Genomic DNA, 18,749 nt, shown 5'->3' on the forward strand with positions numbered 1-18,749 from the left:
CAATTAGTGGTTTGATAAGGGTGAATAGAGAGGAGCTATGACCTCCCTGGTCATGGAAGCAATGCCCTTAATTATGAGGTGGACAATGTAGAATGTGTGTCTTACCACTATGGACACATAGTGATTGAAGTTTAGATTGCTATCAAACTGTGCTCCCAAGTCATGCACCACTGAGATTGAGCTTAGAGGTATGCTATGTATAGCATAATTAGTAGGGCTATCATTTGCCACAGGGGATAATGAGGCATTTTCTTGTATTTAAGTTTCAGTCTGTGAGTTTGGCACCAATCATTTGTCTGGGTCAGGCCTTTCTGCATCTTTGGGGGAATTCTGTATGACTGCACCCAGTTGACAACCCTCTACAAACTTGGTAAGCCACAGGCCATCTAATTTCACCAGGACTTTAGAGAAATTGTTTCCAAACAGTAGAAGATCCAGCACAAATTCCGGTTGTACTCCGCTGGTAACTGGTCTACCGGTTGAGGTGGTATCCCCAACTTTGACAGTGTGTGTTCTGTAAGTGATCCAGTTGGCTACCCATCTAGTAATGTTTGGTTTAATCCCTAGATGTGAGAGTTTCTCTATGATACCTGAATGGGGATTGTGTCAAAGGGTTTGGCTAAATCAAGAGAGGTGGTATGTCCTGTTTTCCCTCATCCAGGTCTTTGAAGACATTATCAAAGAAGTACACTAGGTTTTATAAGCAAAATCTACCCTTTACAAAACCAATATGAGTTGGGTCAAGAATGTTGAAGATCACCTATGTCCCTATGGATAAGGTCTATGATGAATATTTCCATAAGCTGGTTAGACTTATGGGTCAGTTGATGGTTGTGTAGGCATGTTCCACTCTGTAGAGACAGTGGATATAAAAAGTGTACACACCCGTGTTAAAATTCCAGGTTTTGTGATTTAAAAAATTGAGACTACAATAAATAATTTCAAAACTATTCCCACCTTTAATGTGACCTATAACCTGTACAATTCAATTAGAAAGACAAATCTATTAGGGGAAAATATACAAAATAAAAAAAACATACAATACGCTAGTTGCATAAGTGTGCACACCCTTAAACTAATACTTTGTTGGAGCGCCTTTTGATTTAATTACAGCATTCAGTCTTCTTGGGTAGGAGTCTATCAGCATGGCACAGCTTTGCTTGGCAATATTTGCCCACTCTTCCTTGCAAAATCACTCTAACTCTGTCAGATTGTGGAGGACATCTCTTGTGCACAGCCCTCTTCAGGTCACCTCACAGATTTTCTATTGGATTTAGGTCTGGGCTCTGACCGGGCTATTCCAAAACTAATTTTCTTCTGGTGAAGCCATTCTTTTGTTGATTTGGATGTATCCTTGGGGCCATTGTCATGTTGACAGGTGAAATTCTTCTTCATATTCAGCTTTCTAGCAGATGCCTAAAGGTTTTCGGCCAAAAGTGACTGGTATTTGGAATTGTTTATAATTCCCTCCACCTTGACTAAAGCCCCAGTTCCATCTGAAGGAAAGACTCCCCAAAGCATGATACTGCCACCACCATGCTTTACCATCTCCATGGTGAAGCATAATACTACCACCACCATGCTTCACCATGGAGATGGTGCTCTTTTGGTGATGCAAAGTTTTGTTTTTGCACCAAATGTACCTTTTGGAATTGTGGCCAAAAAGTTCAACCTTGGTCTCATCAGACCATAAGACATTTTTCCACATGCTTTTGGGAGACTTGATGTATTGTTTTGCAAATTTTAGCCAGGTCTGGATGTTTTTCTGTGTAAGAAAAAACTTCCATCTTGCAACCCTACCCCATAGTCCAGACATATGGAGAATATGTGAGATTGTTGTCACATGTAGTACACAACCAGTACTTGCCAGAAATTCCTGCAGCTCCTTTAGTGCTGCTGTAGGTCTCTTGGCAGCCTCCCTGACCAGTTTTTGTCTTTTCATCAATTTTGGAGTGATGTCCAGTTCTTTGCAACATCACTGTTGTCCCATATTTTCTTCACTTTTTGATGACTGTCTTCACTGTGTTCCATGGTGTATCCAATGCTGTGGAAATTTTTTGTACCCTTCTCCTGACTGACAGCTTTCAACAATGAGATCCCTTTGATGCTTGTAAGCTCTCTGCACACCATGGCTTTTGCTGTAGTAGGCAACTGAGTAAATGTCAGGAAAATCCTACTCGGACAGCTGAACTTTATTTGGGGCTAATCAGAGTATATTTAATTGATGGCAGGTGTGTACCCAAGAAGACTGAATACTGCAATTAAATCAAAAAGGGCTTCAACAAAATATTAGTTTAAGAGTGTGCACACTTATGCAACCAGTGTATTGTATGTTTTTTTATTTTTTATATTTTTCTCCTAATAGATTTGTTTGTTTTTCAATTGAATTGTATACTTTATAGGTCAGAGGAAAGGTGGGAAAAGTTTTGAAATGATTTATTGTGGTCTCATTTTTTAATATCACAAAAACCTGGCATTTTAACAGGGGTGTGTACACTTTTTATGTCCACTGTATACCACTTGCTTCCCTTAGTCTCTCCATTTGACCAACATGAGCCTGTCTATTGAACTTGTGCTCAGTATCAGCTGGGGAAAAACAGAAAAGAACAGAAGAGCATTATGCATACCAGTCTTGCCTATATTTAGCTTTCTAACTATTACAAGTACTATATTATGGTCATATCTGAAACTGCGAAAGAATGCACTCAAAAAGCAAGTCCACAATGTCAAATTCATTCAACCAATGGTTGAGGGTATCCCTTTAATGCCTGTGTAGGTCATTAAAATGATGACAGCACTGCTGTCCAGTGTGTGTAATTCCAGTAACTCTGGATACAGACTGAGCCAAACTAATTCATGCCTCAGACTTGTACTGGGAGCCAGAATAGTCCCACTGCAGAAGCCTTTGGCTGTGGTGTTTTTGCAGGAGTCTAATAAATATCCTGGACTCCCCACCTCTGTGTCCTAAACTGGGCAGCTTCCTCTATACTGCCAGGCATGTCTAATATCTTAACTAGAGCAATGTCAACTGAGGCTTCCTGCCAACTTCAGTTATCTTGTTGGTAGTGCACAAACCCGAGCAAAGATGCGAACAGTATTTGTGCAATGTTAAGCAGAGTGCAGCAGTGCCAAGCAGGAAGGAAATAAATATATAAAACTGGAAGGTTATTCATACATTTGGCATTAGTTTGAAGGCTGTCTGGTGATGTAGCTTGGAAATAAATACTGGAAATTGGGTGGTAACTATTAGGTGAGTTAAGTTTGCAGACATGCACTGGGGGCATAAATATTATGACCTGGCACATTTGTTTTTGCCTTCATACACTGATATAATTGATTTTTACAGTGTAGGATTCAGACCTAGTCATAAGGGACAAAACATTTTCTTCCACAGCACTGATTTTTCATCTTTGCCACAGAAGAAGCGCTGCACAGACATAGTCAAGACACATTCATAAATACAAGTGACAGTTTCAGATGTTACATATGTATGTGTGAGACCTGACAAGGTTCTTGTATCTAGATCTAGTTGTGCATGTGTGTGATGTAATTGAGAAGACCATGCATGTCAAGATAGCAGAATTATACTTACAGAAATACACGAGACAATATACTCTCAGTCATACATCTGAAAACACAGTAAGGGTGTCTTATCCCTCATACATATAATTCATATCAGCTCCACTGTCTAAAGTGTTATAAGTGAGAGTGAATATAATGGGAAGAGGACCAACAGTAAAACTGTGTAGAATATCCTGTATTAGAACCCATGACTATAGGTATGGCAGTCCCACACTTATACCTGTTGCCACAAGAATGTTGAAATAACACTTGTCTATTTTTTAGTTCATTGCTATAAACTTCATTGTCACAGCAGTAAAACTAGGTTGCACAACCTGCACTAGAACCCAAGAACATCTGTACTCCAGTCCTACACTTGCACTTGCTGCCAAAGGACTAGTTACATGACATTTCCATAATTTCTTAATCATACTTAAGTTGTCTGTGTTAGCCATCATGCAATGTCACCTAGTATATTTGCAATGTGCCCAGCAGAATTAAATGAATATATCCATTTTTAATACTTAGCTGTCTGAGTCCTATCTTTAGGACTTGGGGAGCCTTGCTAACCACTACACAGCACTACTAGGTGCAGTTGCATGATAAAAAGCAAGAATACCACAAGGTACCATTTTTGACCTTTGCACTTTTACAGACTCCCTGTCTGCAGGTGTTCTGCAGGTGTTCTCTCTGCTTTCTGCATGGATCACTAGCCCAGGTTTGTGCACTGCTAAGCTTTGTTCAAACAAGAAAAGCACAGCCACACCTCGCATTCATTTTCTCCATTTCCCTTGTTTGCACTAAGCTGCACACCAAGCAAACACTGGCCAAAAATGAAAAATAAATAAATAAATAAATAAATAAATAGGAAAATGAGGAAAAGAAATCTATGGCACTTCAAAATGTTAGTACATATGAAATATTGGTACATAGGTCTGGATTTGAACTGTCACTTTAATGAACCTTCAGAACACAGTAAGGGTGCCTTATCCTTCTTTGTCACACAAACACCTTTGTAGCAGGGAAATTAAATAATTCTGCATACTACTAACTGCAACATCATCTACAGCACTATGCCACCATACAACAGTTATTTGTACATGTATTAATTTTGGATTTAGTGCACTGAGTGATCACACAACCATTTATGACTATTGCTTGCAAATATGCAGCTCTGTGTTACCTCTCTATGTTTGTTGCTCATTCATCTCTTATCTGACCAGTAATCTCAGACATGCAGTCTATAAGCCATTCTATATCATTGTCCTTAAAATGTGTGAGGATATTAAATGCAATATTATCATATACAGTTGCCAACAAATGAAGGGGAGGTTGGCTGTTAATGAACACAATCTGTGAATTGTGTGTTGCATACATACATTTCCAACTTTGACAAAACTAGTTTTAACACTTGTATGTCTAACCTGACACACCCACTGGATGTAGGGCAGTCTGCATTCCTGTTGTGTTTTCTTTCCTCCTACTGGTAATCATTCACAGTTCCATTCCATTAAAGACAAACACCGAGGGAATGCCTGCACTATGTTAACATCTGATACACTGAGCCATGTATTTGGGATTTAGCAATTCTTATGAGTTCAGACCTGATTTGCATCTTCACCTTGCTGACAGCCCTGAATCTACACCATAAAAACAAAACCATGAATCTAGGGAAGCTAATGGTGAGGAGATTTGTTTATGTTGAGAACAGACAAAAGAGGCTAATACTTTGGGATATATTTGCACAGAAGTTTACTGAACCTGCAAAGGTATGCTTGCATTTTTCAACTATATACTGCACATGCTGAAATGTCATTAAGAAAAATCTGTTCCAATATTTATATATTAATTTTTATTAACAAATGATACATTTTTATCTGCATGCATTAGTTAGAAGTGTACTGATGGCATGGACATGTTTGTCAGGGCTTTTCACAGGTATACATGATGGGCAATACCTTAAAATGGAGTGTTCTGTGTTTAATCTGTTGACATGTTTCAGAGACAATTCATTTGATAACACTTTTATTTCCATGATGGTTTGTTAGCAAAATGTGTCATTTGCCTGTTCTTTTGGGGGTGGAGGAGCAAAGCTGTATTGCTGTTATGGGACAAACAAGCATATGTTGTTATTGTTAGTCTCCATTTTCTGCATCCAGCCTGTTGCTTATATTTCAAATCTCTCAACTGTTTTATGTTTCTCCAGTGGGTAATACCGAAATGCTAGCTTTTCTGTTTTATCTGGGAATGGTTGTTTTGTAGTTATATGATACTTATGGCTCTTATCCTTATGTTTTACTTTAGGACACCTAGGACTATGGCACCCAGGTGTCTCAATCCCCCCCAAAAAAAACACTCTTCAGTGACCTTGAGAATCAGGTCATTGTGGAAGTTTTTTGCCTTTCTGCTTGAGAGGGGACATGGGGATAAGTTAGGCAGAATACAAATTTTGTAGCAGATTGTTGAAGATGTCAATGCAGTACGCAGCCACAGTAGGACATATGATCAGGTGCACCATAGGGCCACTGACATGATCTCATCTGAACAGAGGAGAGCAGCTGCAGTGGGCTGTGATCATATGGGTACCACAGGGAGGCCTGCTGCAGAGCCACCACTAACAGGAAAGGAAGAGTTCCTGTCCACTACCAGGGATACAGACAGCTGCCAGGAAAGTTCAGAACAGCATGTCCTTGAGATTGGTGCTACTGTTTGAGGGACAGCAAGTATGTCCCAGGAGGGACTTCCAGGTAGGATTTTTTTATCACAATTGTTAAATATTGTTGTAGAGTAAAATATTTACATCAATATGTTAGTTATGTTTAACAAGAAATTGGTTGAAGGGATTGAAGATTGATACAGTTAACAATGCATTCTGATTGTTTACACGTGGGGCTTGGATTGGGTTTGTCATCCATGTTCTTGCTGAAAGTTTAATTAATGGACATATAAAGGGCAAACGTTTTACCTCCTGTGTTACTGTTAATTGTGATGATGTCCTTACCTTTTGCTTAACTTCTTTTAGGACCATCTAGCATAAGGAGCATATCATCCTCTATACTTGGTAAGCAAAACATTTTATGCCAGGACTGATGAGCAGTTCAAAGAAATATTTTAGTGTGTTGTTGATGTCAGGACTGTTGCATGTATTGCTGTACTGTCTGCAATAGTGGCACCACTGTTAGTGTGTTAGCATGTATTTGACTATAGTAGTGTAGGTATTAATTTTTCCTGTGTTTGTTGCTTATTATCACAGGTGATCCTGTCAGTGGAAGTGTGGGACTTCTACCAACTGGTATCAGAGTATCAGCAGACTCTGATGATGGTGGTAGTGGCCAAACAGAGGCATATTTGGGGGGGGGGGGCACAGAAGTTGAATCTGACATTGAGGTTGATATACAGCCATTCCCTGAAATTCTATTGGACACAACCAGTAGGCCTGCACCAACACATTCCAGTGAGCCCTCAGATATTGGACAGGTGGAGGGTGAGACAATCAATTAGAGAAGTGTGGTTACTGTAGCTTCAATGCCTGTTGACTCTGGCCATAGCCAAAGTGTAGGTGAGGTGCCATGCAGGAGGGTTGTTAGGGCTGCTCAGAGGAGACTTGCAGTCCATCCTCCACCTGGTCTAGGTGTCTCTTCTAATGCCACTCAACATATGTTTTGGGTGATCATGGAGGCACAGGCACATTCCTTTAGGTTCTCCAGAGAAATGCTTAGGGTTGTAGATATGGCACAGGCTGACATGTGTGACTGCCTCTACCGTGTTGACACAATAGAATGGGTGGTGTCTGTGATGGAACATCTGCTGGGAGGTGGGGGGCATTCTCATGGGTGCAGGTCAGCCACATAATCTGCTGTTAGCCAATGTGTCGCTCCCTGATCATACTCCCACAGTGGCAGTAGCTCCATTGCTCCATCAGTGGTTGAGCTGTCCACACACAGATGTGGCAGGCCATGAGGTTGTGGTCCTGGGCATCTTCTTGAGGTGATCTAATTCAACAGACATCAGTTATGTTCAAGTAACAGCAGTGCATCTGACATTGGGTGTGGATATGTCAGTACAACTGCAGGCAGAGCCAGTTCTTATGATCAGGTAAGACAATGATGAACTGCCACCTCTACCATGAAGAGCTCACAACTATCCAATATACCAAGATGCAGAGCTAGCACAGATCTTGGCTGTGGTTCATGCAGACATTCACACAGCAGTTTCACCTGCAGGACACCTACAGTCACACACACAACAGTTACATGGTTCAGTCGTGTAGCTTAAAACTCATTTTGTCTCACTGGCCATTTGTTACTTTATCTGAATGTCTGCCTGTTTCTCTTTCTTACTCACACACACTCACCAACCATTTGTGTCGCCTAGGCTTCCTGCCCCCTCCCCCAACACCCTGTGCAAGTGATGATAACTGTGCAGTATCCCTGTTTTCTAGCTTTTGGATTCAGGGATACATAAACTTTGTGTCTGATGCTCAGGGTGCATAGCTGACTTGGTGTTAGTATATCTGCATTTGTGATGTTGAACTGCTAATTGGACTTTTGAGTTATATTGGTCTTAGAAAGTTAGACAGTTGATAGCACCAAACTTTTTTCCATCATTATTGTTAATGATCTTGCAAGGGTTGTGAAGTCTGAAACTAAAATGTGTATCATTACCTTCTAACCTCTTTTTTTAATGATTTTCTAGTATAAATGTATAGTGCTAAAATGAGGGGATGCAGTAACCATCACTACTTTTCAGAGGTATGCCTGAGTCCTACTACTTAATAATGCATCTATAAGTCAAATAAGTCTCTGCTGTCACATGTTAAGGTAATTTCTGTCTTACATTACCAAATAACAACATGCAGTGATATGCCAGTCATTCATATTATTATACAGTACACTCCAGGTTCAAAACTAACCTTGTAAATCCAGCAGTTGCAACAGTTTTATTTTAGGGCTGACTCTGATGCAAGCAATACACAGCCATTAAATGGGTGTGTAAACGTTATGAGCTGCCTGGCATCAATGCTACTATATCTGTGTGCAGAGAAGGAAGGTTTTATGCCTATAGGTTGTGACTGAGTGTGCTATGCATGGTCTCTTAGCCAATGTGAGCATGCCTACATCTGCCTACACCCACAGCAGCTGCTGGTTCCCCCTCTGACTTCTCACCTGCATGTGGCTGTGGTGACCTTGCTGTTGGTGGTGGGATGTGTGCCCCTTCCTCTTGTTGATCCTGCTGAAGCTGTTTTCTCAAGATGATATTGTGTAGCATGGCACATACAGTGAATATTTCAATACATGTACATGAATTGTACTGCAGGGCTCCCCTTGATGTATCTAGGCACTGGAACTATGACTTCAGCAGCCCAAACACATGCTCTGTGATATTTCTGGTTTGAGCATGTGCGTCATTATGGCATTCTTTACCAGGTATGTGTGTATTTTTGATGAGTGTCATCAGCCACGGTTACAGTGCACAAACTGCATCTCCCAGTAAATGACATGTGCAACTCCTGCATATTTCAGGCCCTGTCCTCAGGAGAACAGGGAAGATATATGTGGAAGATATATATTGGACAAACAAAAAGAATGTTTAAAGTGAGGCTATTGGAACACTTAAGGGATATTTGAATAAATAAAGATGAAAGTCCTGTAGCCCAACATTTTAAGGACTGTCACAATGGTAGTTCTGTGGGCTTAAAAGTGACTATTTTGGAACATATTTTAACAGATGAATTTGATAAAGATAAAGTTAAATTTATGCTTTTAAAAAAGAGGCTATTTTTATTCTAAAATACAATACTTTGATGCCTAAAGGTTTGAATGTGGAATTTTGTTGGAAAAGTATTCTTTAAATTGTATTATGTGACTTTAAATCTTAATTAGTTTAATTAATTGATTGTTTATTAATTGATAGCTGATTATGTATATATATACTGTGTAAAATGTATTAGTTGTTACTCCTTGAAGGCTGCTTGTGGCCGAGGCGCTAAAGAAATAAACTGTCTGATTGCTTGGATTCCTGTTTTTCATTTGTGGTGAAGCAATTTGGTGCTTTGGTGCTATTTTTTGTGTTGTATTTCAAATTATATGTGGTCCCTAACATGTTGGAGCATAACTTTCGGGAATTGAGGGAGGATCGTAGACTCTGGTGCCTGTGGCACCTCCATGAATTCTAAGTGCTACACATTCCTTTGTCTCCAGTGGGCTGGGTTCTCCTCAGTTTGCCCTGGCTCTATGTTGAGGGCAACAGAGGTTGCAGAGTTCCTGTAATATGTCTCTATCCACCCTGTAGTGCTCTACAATTTCTATGTCATGTAGATTGTGATAAGTTAACCAATGTCTGAAAATTCTTCTCCTTCTTGGCCTTGGTCTATTAGCCGCAGTAACAGCAGCATAGACTTCAGCATGTTGCATTTACATATGAATTAAAGCAACAGCAGCCCCTAATATTGTTTCCGCATAGACTCCTTTATGTGGCTGTATTCCAATAGATTTTGGAATTCACAGGGAAAAGCAGCACTGAGTGTACAGAGTTGCTTTATAACTTGTTGAACAGTTCCTCCATCTTGGATTGGTTGATTAGCACACAATTCAGCTGCTTATGCTGTAATTTCCATGCCATGGTGTTTACCTTGTTTGTGTGGCTCTGCTTGGCTCTACTCACCATGTAGAGTTGCTTATTGTATCCAAAACAGTGCACTGCCATGTGCGCACTGTGGCACAATGCACACAGTGTAAACAAACCATGTAGGCTTTATTGAACCTGGCTGACTATGTTTAGCCTTATTGGGGCCAAACTGAATGGTATATCATGCTATGAACAATATGGCAAAGAACAGTTGGTCATTTAGCACTGTCATACTTCATGCAGGGTTGAATGATCTGAACACATCTCCATTGTTCCACATGCACCAACAAGTAGAGGATATCTTTAATATGTGTAAAACCTTCAATGTAAATTTGTATTTAACTGCAATTTTACCATTTTTCCAGTTTTAGGAATGGTAAACTCAAATGTCTTTGCTGTAAAATAAATGGTTAAAAGAGTTTAGTCTGAACATGAATCTGCATCTGACTGGGTCTTGGCATGAGTTCAAGTATATCAGAGAATTATTTGATAGGGACCACTTTTTGTTTAGCTAAGCTGGTGAAAACAGCTAAGCAAGAAATTTACTGATATGCTGAAATGGATTTAGTCTACAATCTGACTCTATCAAAGAACATGAACAGATTAACATGCATAACAGATCAATAAAAATCAACGATGCTAATGCAAGAGGTCTAAGCTTGAAGGGAGAGGAGTTAAGAGTTTTAGTAGATCCTTCACAGTCACTGTAATTGCAAATGCTGAAGCCTGTCTATGAAGTCGTCTAGAGATACAAGGATTTGTAAAGTTTGAATGTCTGATAACAAATACTTCAGGTAGCAGGGCTATTCATACACAATTTCAACATGCCTAACTGATTATGGACAAATCATGAAATGGAGTTTGTTGTAATAGAACTTCCTGGTTATTTAAATTATTAAAAGCATCAAGTTTATACTTAATTTGCAGTTATAACAGACGTACAATGAATCTTGTGCAACAAACTCTTAAAATGATGCAGGATAAATGGAAATGGGGCATTATGTAATAGATCCATCAAGCATTAATTGTATGCTTTAACAGTGTCTTGAAATGCGATGCAAATGATTAACTTTGCCACCAGGCCAAATAATTTATTAGATTTGCTGCTCACAAATATTTCTCATAAAATGCATAATATTGTTCCTCTGTGCATTAGGAACCTCTGACCACTCAGCGCTGGTATTTATAGTTGAACTTCATATTAATTACAGTAAGACAGTTATTACTAGCTCTGACTGTACAGAGATACATGATTTACAATTGTGTCATGACTTACAGGGCTTAAATTGGGATTGTTGTCCAAAGTGATCCCTCTATGGCATGACAGTCATTTGAAATAAATGCTTGCAAATGCTGAATATATGTAAACAGAGCAGATTATTTGTTTCAAAGCATATTCGATCTCCATGGTGGAATACAAAGTTAATTTAAGTTAATAAGGAGAAGAGAAAAATACAGAAACTATTTAGAAATCTCCATCCAGACATTCAACAAAAGCACTTCATACAGTTTCTAAAAAAACTGAAATAGTAAATTATGTTTTCTAAAACTGCTTATGAAGAATCCTTGATAAAAAGCCCTAACCTTAAGATCTTACCACTGTGTTAACAATGCCAAAAAATTCTAATAATAAAGCTGGTACAATTCTGTGTAAAGGAATTTACCTTAGTTCATAGGTGAATACTAGGCTAACTGCCCTGAAGGGTGATTTTAAGCTTGGCTAGTAAACTGAGGTCAGAATCAAATCATATACCCTGTTTCTATAAGGTAAAGACCTTTAGCATTATAACAAACCCACCAGCACTAATATCACAGATACAGTGGAAGTCTAGAATGATTACTATGCAACATAGGTTTCTTTTTGGGGATAAACTCTTGGCTATGCTTTTAAGGACCCCAGGGTCATTAGCCTAGTAACCTCCTATGGTCCTATGATCCAATGATCAGTTAGATCTGAAAATGTTGCTTTTGATGACATCTAAACTTAAATCTTAAGCTATATGTTCCATGATTAATGGAGAAATTGTTACTTGGCTTTGATCAGTTTTGAGAACAACAATATTACAGGACTGAATTTAATTCTAGGCTGCTTTATTTCCTACATTATTGACCACTTAACATAGCTATTAACTGTGCTATTTAACAAGTTATTAAAAATAATATTGTACCTGATAATTAGAGATAAGCAAACATTGCTTCAGTACAAAAAAAATTATCCCAGAATTTCACTAATAATTATCATCTAATAAGCTTAAAATTTTTTGGGAAAGTGATATGAGAAATGTTTACTGTCCTTATTAAACAATGAATGAAATCTACTAGCACTTGCAGACCAGAACCAGCATGGTTTTATGAAAAAAAAAAAAAGTTTGACTTTTACAAACCTGGTACAGTTCTATTAAAATGTTACTACAGCATTAGACAATGGTGCCAGTCTAGGACTCGTATATTTGGCTATATAAAAAGCATTCAGCAGCATTCCCCATGCAGTGTGATGTGACAGAATATAAACCTATGTATCACTTAATGGGTCAAATATTTAAATCACAGATACCAAAGAGTCAAAGTACAGAGTCAATATTCAAAATTGTCTGAGACCACCATAAGTGTTCTTCAGGGCTCTGTTTTGGGCCCTATCATCTTTAATTTTGTGTTTTCTCTTTTACCAACAAATAATACCTATAGATTGTCAACTCATGTGTTGGTTATATACAGATAGCTTAATAAACATGGTTTGAATACTAAGCTAACAAAAAGTACAGTAATGTAATTTGACACTTTCAGAGTTAATCTAATATTCAGACTTGGTAAAAACATACTTCAGGAAGTGACTGAACACAAAGTCCAGGGTGTCTGCCTGTCTATCTATCTATCTGTCTATCTATCTATCTATCTATCTATCTATCTATCTATCTATCTACATATATGCAGTCAAGACGAAGATTATGTGAATGGTAGGAGTTTATCATTTCTGACATTGCCGAAACTCCAGAATGTTGACAACCACATGGCCAACACCATATGATCGACATTCAGAATGCCGACAATGCGGAACCAGCATCTCACTATAGTGCGGAATGGAAAGATTTCCATTCTTGCACTGTAGTGCAATCTCGGAGTTGGTATATTAAAGTTACGGGGGGGGGTTGGGGGCAGAGCCACCCAGGAGGGGTGAAGGGGGGTGGAGCCCCCCTGCTAGTAGTTGAAAGGAAATTTTATTTTCCTTTTACATGGTCTACTTACAATGTCGAGATTTTGGATGTCAGTCATATGGTGTCAGCCATATGGTTGTCAGCATTCTGAAATTTTGGCATTGTGATGTAGATCCATCTATCTACATATATGCAGTCAAGACGAAGATTATGTGGATGGTGGGATTTCATCTAAAAATTTTAAGTGAAGATAACTGAAAGTTAAGGCAAAATTATTTATAACTTATGACAGGTTATAAATGTATATAATTCTTTATTTTGCACTTAACGAAGAGGGGAACTTTCAATACTGGAAGACATTTCAAGGAAATTTACAAAAAATAATAAAGTAGTGTAGGTCATTATCTTATGAAGAAATGTTAGAAAAACACAGCCTTCTCTCTATCAGCTACTTCTGACTATGGGCTAAACTTTGTTTAGGTTATGGCACTCTGTAAGATGAAGAGCTCCATCTATTGTTAATCACCACATTATTAAAATCTAGTAAGACATCAGATGTGGGAATCATACCTTTTAAGACTGCGAAATGCAGAACAATAACAGTAACAAAATGCATTACTCAAAGTATAGTAAGATCTTGGAACAAAATACCACTGTAAAAGTCAAAGAGTGGCAGACAATAACACCAAATAATTCAAAAGAAATCGACTGACTCCCATAAGCCAAGGAAGCTTAATTATTTATTATTAAAAACACACACCACATACACTTGATAAGTGCTTTTGTCTGTCAAAGAGACTTCATCTACAAAATACCACTGTACTTTAGGCAAAATAGCTCAATGGAATCATTTAGAAAACTTATCGAACATCTGGCATGGTCCAAAAGTCTATTCATGAAATATGGAATCTGCATTGTGACGGACTTTTAATCTTTATGCAGTTATCCTTAACTATAAAACTATATGCTTTATCCAGTTCAAGATCATGGGGAGCTGGAGCATATCCTGGCACTCACTGGAAGAAAGATAGAAGAAAGAGTCCACAGTGGGTATCAGCCCATCAAAGGGCAGACATATGAACCAAAGCACCCACACCTAATGGGCAATATACAGGAATTTCAAAAGAGGACACCTGTTTTGAAATATAACAAGAAATCAGAACACCCGGTAAAAATCCCATGTAGGCACAGGCAGGAAGTGCAAATGCTGGACAGGAGGCAGTCCAGGCATTAACTGAACTGAGATATAAGAACCAACTGTGGTAAGCCACACAATTTATGCAGTTAAATGCACTTAGCATATTGTGACTAGAAGAAATAATAATTCTTCAGTTATATTCACTACATTAATTGCTATCTTTATTTCTCTTTCTGTGCGCAACATATTGGACCCTATTTCCATTTTGCAATTAAATATTCCATTATAATTAATGTGTTACTTGCTTTGCCTATCATGCATATCTTGATTAATTTTTGAATATTTTATTTGAGTAAATTTGTTTCAACTACATGCCTAAAGGGATTTTCCACAAGTTATTTTTATTTCTTCTTTTGGTGAATAATGAACAATATTCATTCTGTACTCAACAATATAACATCAAGACATCAGAGTTTTCCTTCAGAAATCTGACTTCACTTTGCATGTTTTTCATCAACTTGGATTACTTTTACCTGGCTGTGATTTCTTGGATGTGATTTTTGTTCTGCTCTCTGTAATGACGTGAATATTGGTGCACCCAAGACTGATGTTACTCAGAGACAAAATATAATCCAGATATATACTTTAAAGTGTATGTCTCTGTTTCTACAAGATTTTGTCGTCTTTGATTTAGCCTATTTAAGTGAGGTATGGGATAAAAGTCTCCCATGCACGTTGGGCAAACACATTGCCACCCACAAAAATGTTTTACATTATGCTTTCCATTTTTCTTTCTATTTGCTGAAAAGTCTTATTTTTAGTGGAATCCTGTGGAAATATATCCTCTGTTATAAGATATATAAAATGTTAGTAAGGTAAACCATACAGCAAAAGATGCAATAATAAAATCAGTTTCTGTCTATTTATCTATCCATCCATCCATCTAGCCATCCATCCATTCATCCATCAATCCACTCACTCATCCATCCAACTGTCTGTCTGTATATCTATCTATCTATCTATCTATCTATCTATCTATCTATCTATCTATCTATCTATCTACCTGTTTATCTATTTATCTGTCTATCTATTGATTCACAAGCCTCATTTGTTGTTTAGTCTTGGGGAGATGTCTCCTATGCAGTAATGATTTGTAGAATGTAAATACAGAAAAGCATGGAATACAAAATACAGCATATGATATGATATAATATGATATGATATGATATGATATTAGGCATAATAATAAAATCAGATTCAGTATATACAGGAACATAGGAATCATGAGTGGACAAATGAGGTTTGGTAACAAACCAAGTTGTCCTGGGACATCTTCAAGAGGGGTTAGGGTGACATATTAGTGGGAGTTGGTTGGGCTGGGGAGGCGAAAGGGTTAAATGAAGGGAGGGATGATGGGGAGGAAATGAGATAAGGCTGGGGAGGGGTTTAAGGGGTTTAGGCAAGTGTAGCTGGGTAAGCAGTCACATTTTGGCATGAACTTGCTTGTTTTGCTCCCCTTCTGGTGTCTGGGTTTATTTCAAGTATTTGGGAAAAGGAAAATGAGCAGCTGGAGGAAGTTTGCTGAATAGATAAGCAAGCTGAGGTAAGGACACTGCTTATTTGGTGGAAGGTAATTCAGTGAATGGTGTATGAAGTGAGATGTGATGCTGCTTCATAAGTAAAGTAAGCGAGTACAGGTATGGACTCTGCTTACTGAGTAAATGGGATATGAAGTGAGTTTGGATGCTGCTTCATAAGTAAAGTAAGCAAGCAAAGGTATGGACGCTGCTTACTAGGACAGGGTGAGTAGGTACTCTGCCCTGATTAACATTACAAGGATGTTTATGCTGTGTTTAGAACCAACTATATTGTGTCTAGTTGTAATTAATAATTTTGGTGATCAAAAGTATGTTATAGAAGTTTTAATAAAGGTTGTCAAATGTCATTCAGTGTGATGTGTTTATTGAAGAGGACTGGCACAAAAAGCTCTGGTAACGAAAAATGTGTAGAGAGTTACACAAACTCCTATAACAACAGGTAAGCAATATACAGTATAACATAAATTATATAATTTGTGCAGAGGAGATATGCAATATCAATGTGTCAAGGAGATTATGTAAGGTTAATTTGTGCAGAGGTGAAATGTAAGGTTTATTTGTGTAGAGGAGATAAACAAGTTTAATTTCTGTCAAGGAAGTATATATGGTTATCCCATGAAGATGAGAAAAATAAGTTTAATTTATGTACAGGAGATATTGAAGACTAATTTGTATATAATGCCATTTTGTGCTGAAGAGACATGTAAGTTTGTGTAAATGATATATGTAATATGTATTTAGTGAAACAAGCTTTAGATTTTTTCAGTGTTTTTATATGGAGATCAAATTTCAATTGGACGTCAAGAGTGGCACTTAGAATTTTTAAGAGCTTAGTTTCTTCTATGTTTGCTGAACCAAATGCCATGATGAATTAGTCATGTATGTGGATGAGAGCATAAGGCTATTACAGGAAGTAGGTGAAGATGGATTGAAGTACATGGATTTAGATTTTATGGAGTTCAGATGTAAATCCTTGTAACCAAATTTTTGAGACAAGGAAAAATAATTGTAGTTTGGAAAAACAGTCTCTAAAGGACTTCTAGAAAGAACAATGGTGGACTCACCTGCATAATAATGGCACCCTTGACATGATGGACCATATTATTCATATACAATATGAGTAAGAATGGACCAAGTACATAACACTGACATCGGTGGTGGAGAGTAACAGGGGCAAAACAGGTAGTCATCCAAGGCCCACAGCTTGGGCAGGAGGCACATGGCCTGATGATAAAAAAATGTGGAATAAAAAAAAAAAAATCTTCACTCCTCTCCTATTGCCACTCTGGATAGCTAGAATCCAGTAGAGGAAGTAGCAGCAGGTTCCACCCCCATCCTAACCAGAAGTACAGCCAATAGGAGCAGCCGAGAAGCATGGGAGAATGAGCTTGCTAATTCAATTGAGCAACACAGAATTCAAGTAATTATGATGTGTGTGTGCATGTGTGTGTGTGTGTGTGTGTGTGTGTGTGTGTGTGTGTGTGTGTGTGTGTCTGTGTGTGTGTGTGTGTGTGTGTGTATGTGTGAGAGAGAGAGAGAGAGAGATACAGAAAGAAACAGGTTTATTTATATAAGAGGATGATAGATAATTGTTGTTAGAACAGATTTGTAATACAAGGAGTTTGCAAGATAATAATGCTGCATCATTAAGTGAATTACTTTGAATTACAGCATTACTCCTCTCCACTAACTGCAAGACATTCACACACTTCTTCATTTTCTGATAGATCACTGAAGTTTAAAGGGCAGTGAGGTTTACAGTCAGTCAGTAATGATAGTTGTAAGAGTTTTTTTGTCACAAAATAAATGTTGAGGCAAAACCTGTCATTATGCTAACTTTTCAAGTGAATTGCAGTAGTCTATTATCTGTCTCCAGTTTTGCAAACATCTTTGATTTTCGCACATGTTTATGCCTGTCTCTTGGTAATTTATTTTTTTCTTTTAAATTACCGAGGATCACTGTCAGTCAGTAATGACAGTAATTGCCATAGTAATGGCAGTAATTGCCGTTTCATAGATTTCATTGTTAAGAAAATACATGCCCATGAAACACTTACTGTTGTTTTAATGCTTTAAGTAATTTTGAATTGTCTGGCACATAAGGCTGTGTAACACTAATGTATTACTTCCTGTGTACAAAACAGGGTCTGATCCCTTTCACCTCTATTTGACTACTGTGTAACTTTGTGCAAGCTGTAATTGATGGGGATGTCTGTGTGTGTGCATGTCTGTGTGTGTGTGTGTGTGTGTGTGTGTGTGTGTGTGTGTGTGTGTGTTTATGTGTGAGTTTCTATAAGTTCTTTGTTTCTGCATCCCACTATTCCACTCATACTGTATGAATTAGCATAGTAGGCTAATACTGCTGTTTCCTTTGAAAAGGAAGTTATGTTTGAATCCTTCCCCTCCCTTGTTGCTTTAGTCTGGCAGTTGGCACAATGGAATAAAGTTGTGAACTGGAGCTCCTGTGGTACAGAGTTTGATTTCCTTAGCTCTCATTTGACTACCATGTGACCTTGAACAAGTCAATTGGCCAGACAGTGTTTTAGGGCAACTGGAAATTGTGGATAGGCTCCTCAAGAGTTCGCTGGACTGCAAGCCTAACAACTTCCAATGAACCAGAGTAGTTATGGTGTAAAGGAAGGAAACTGATTTTAGTAAACAGGAGCATTTCCA

This window comes from Protopterus annectens, chromosome 1.part1 (genome assembly GCF_019279795.1).
Source record: "Protopterus annectens isolate FY-2018-M chromosome 1.part1, PAN1.0, whole genome shotgun sequence".
NCBI lineage: Eukaryota > Metazoa > Chordata > Ceratodontiformes > Protopteridae > Protopterus > Protopterus annectens.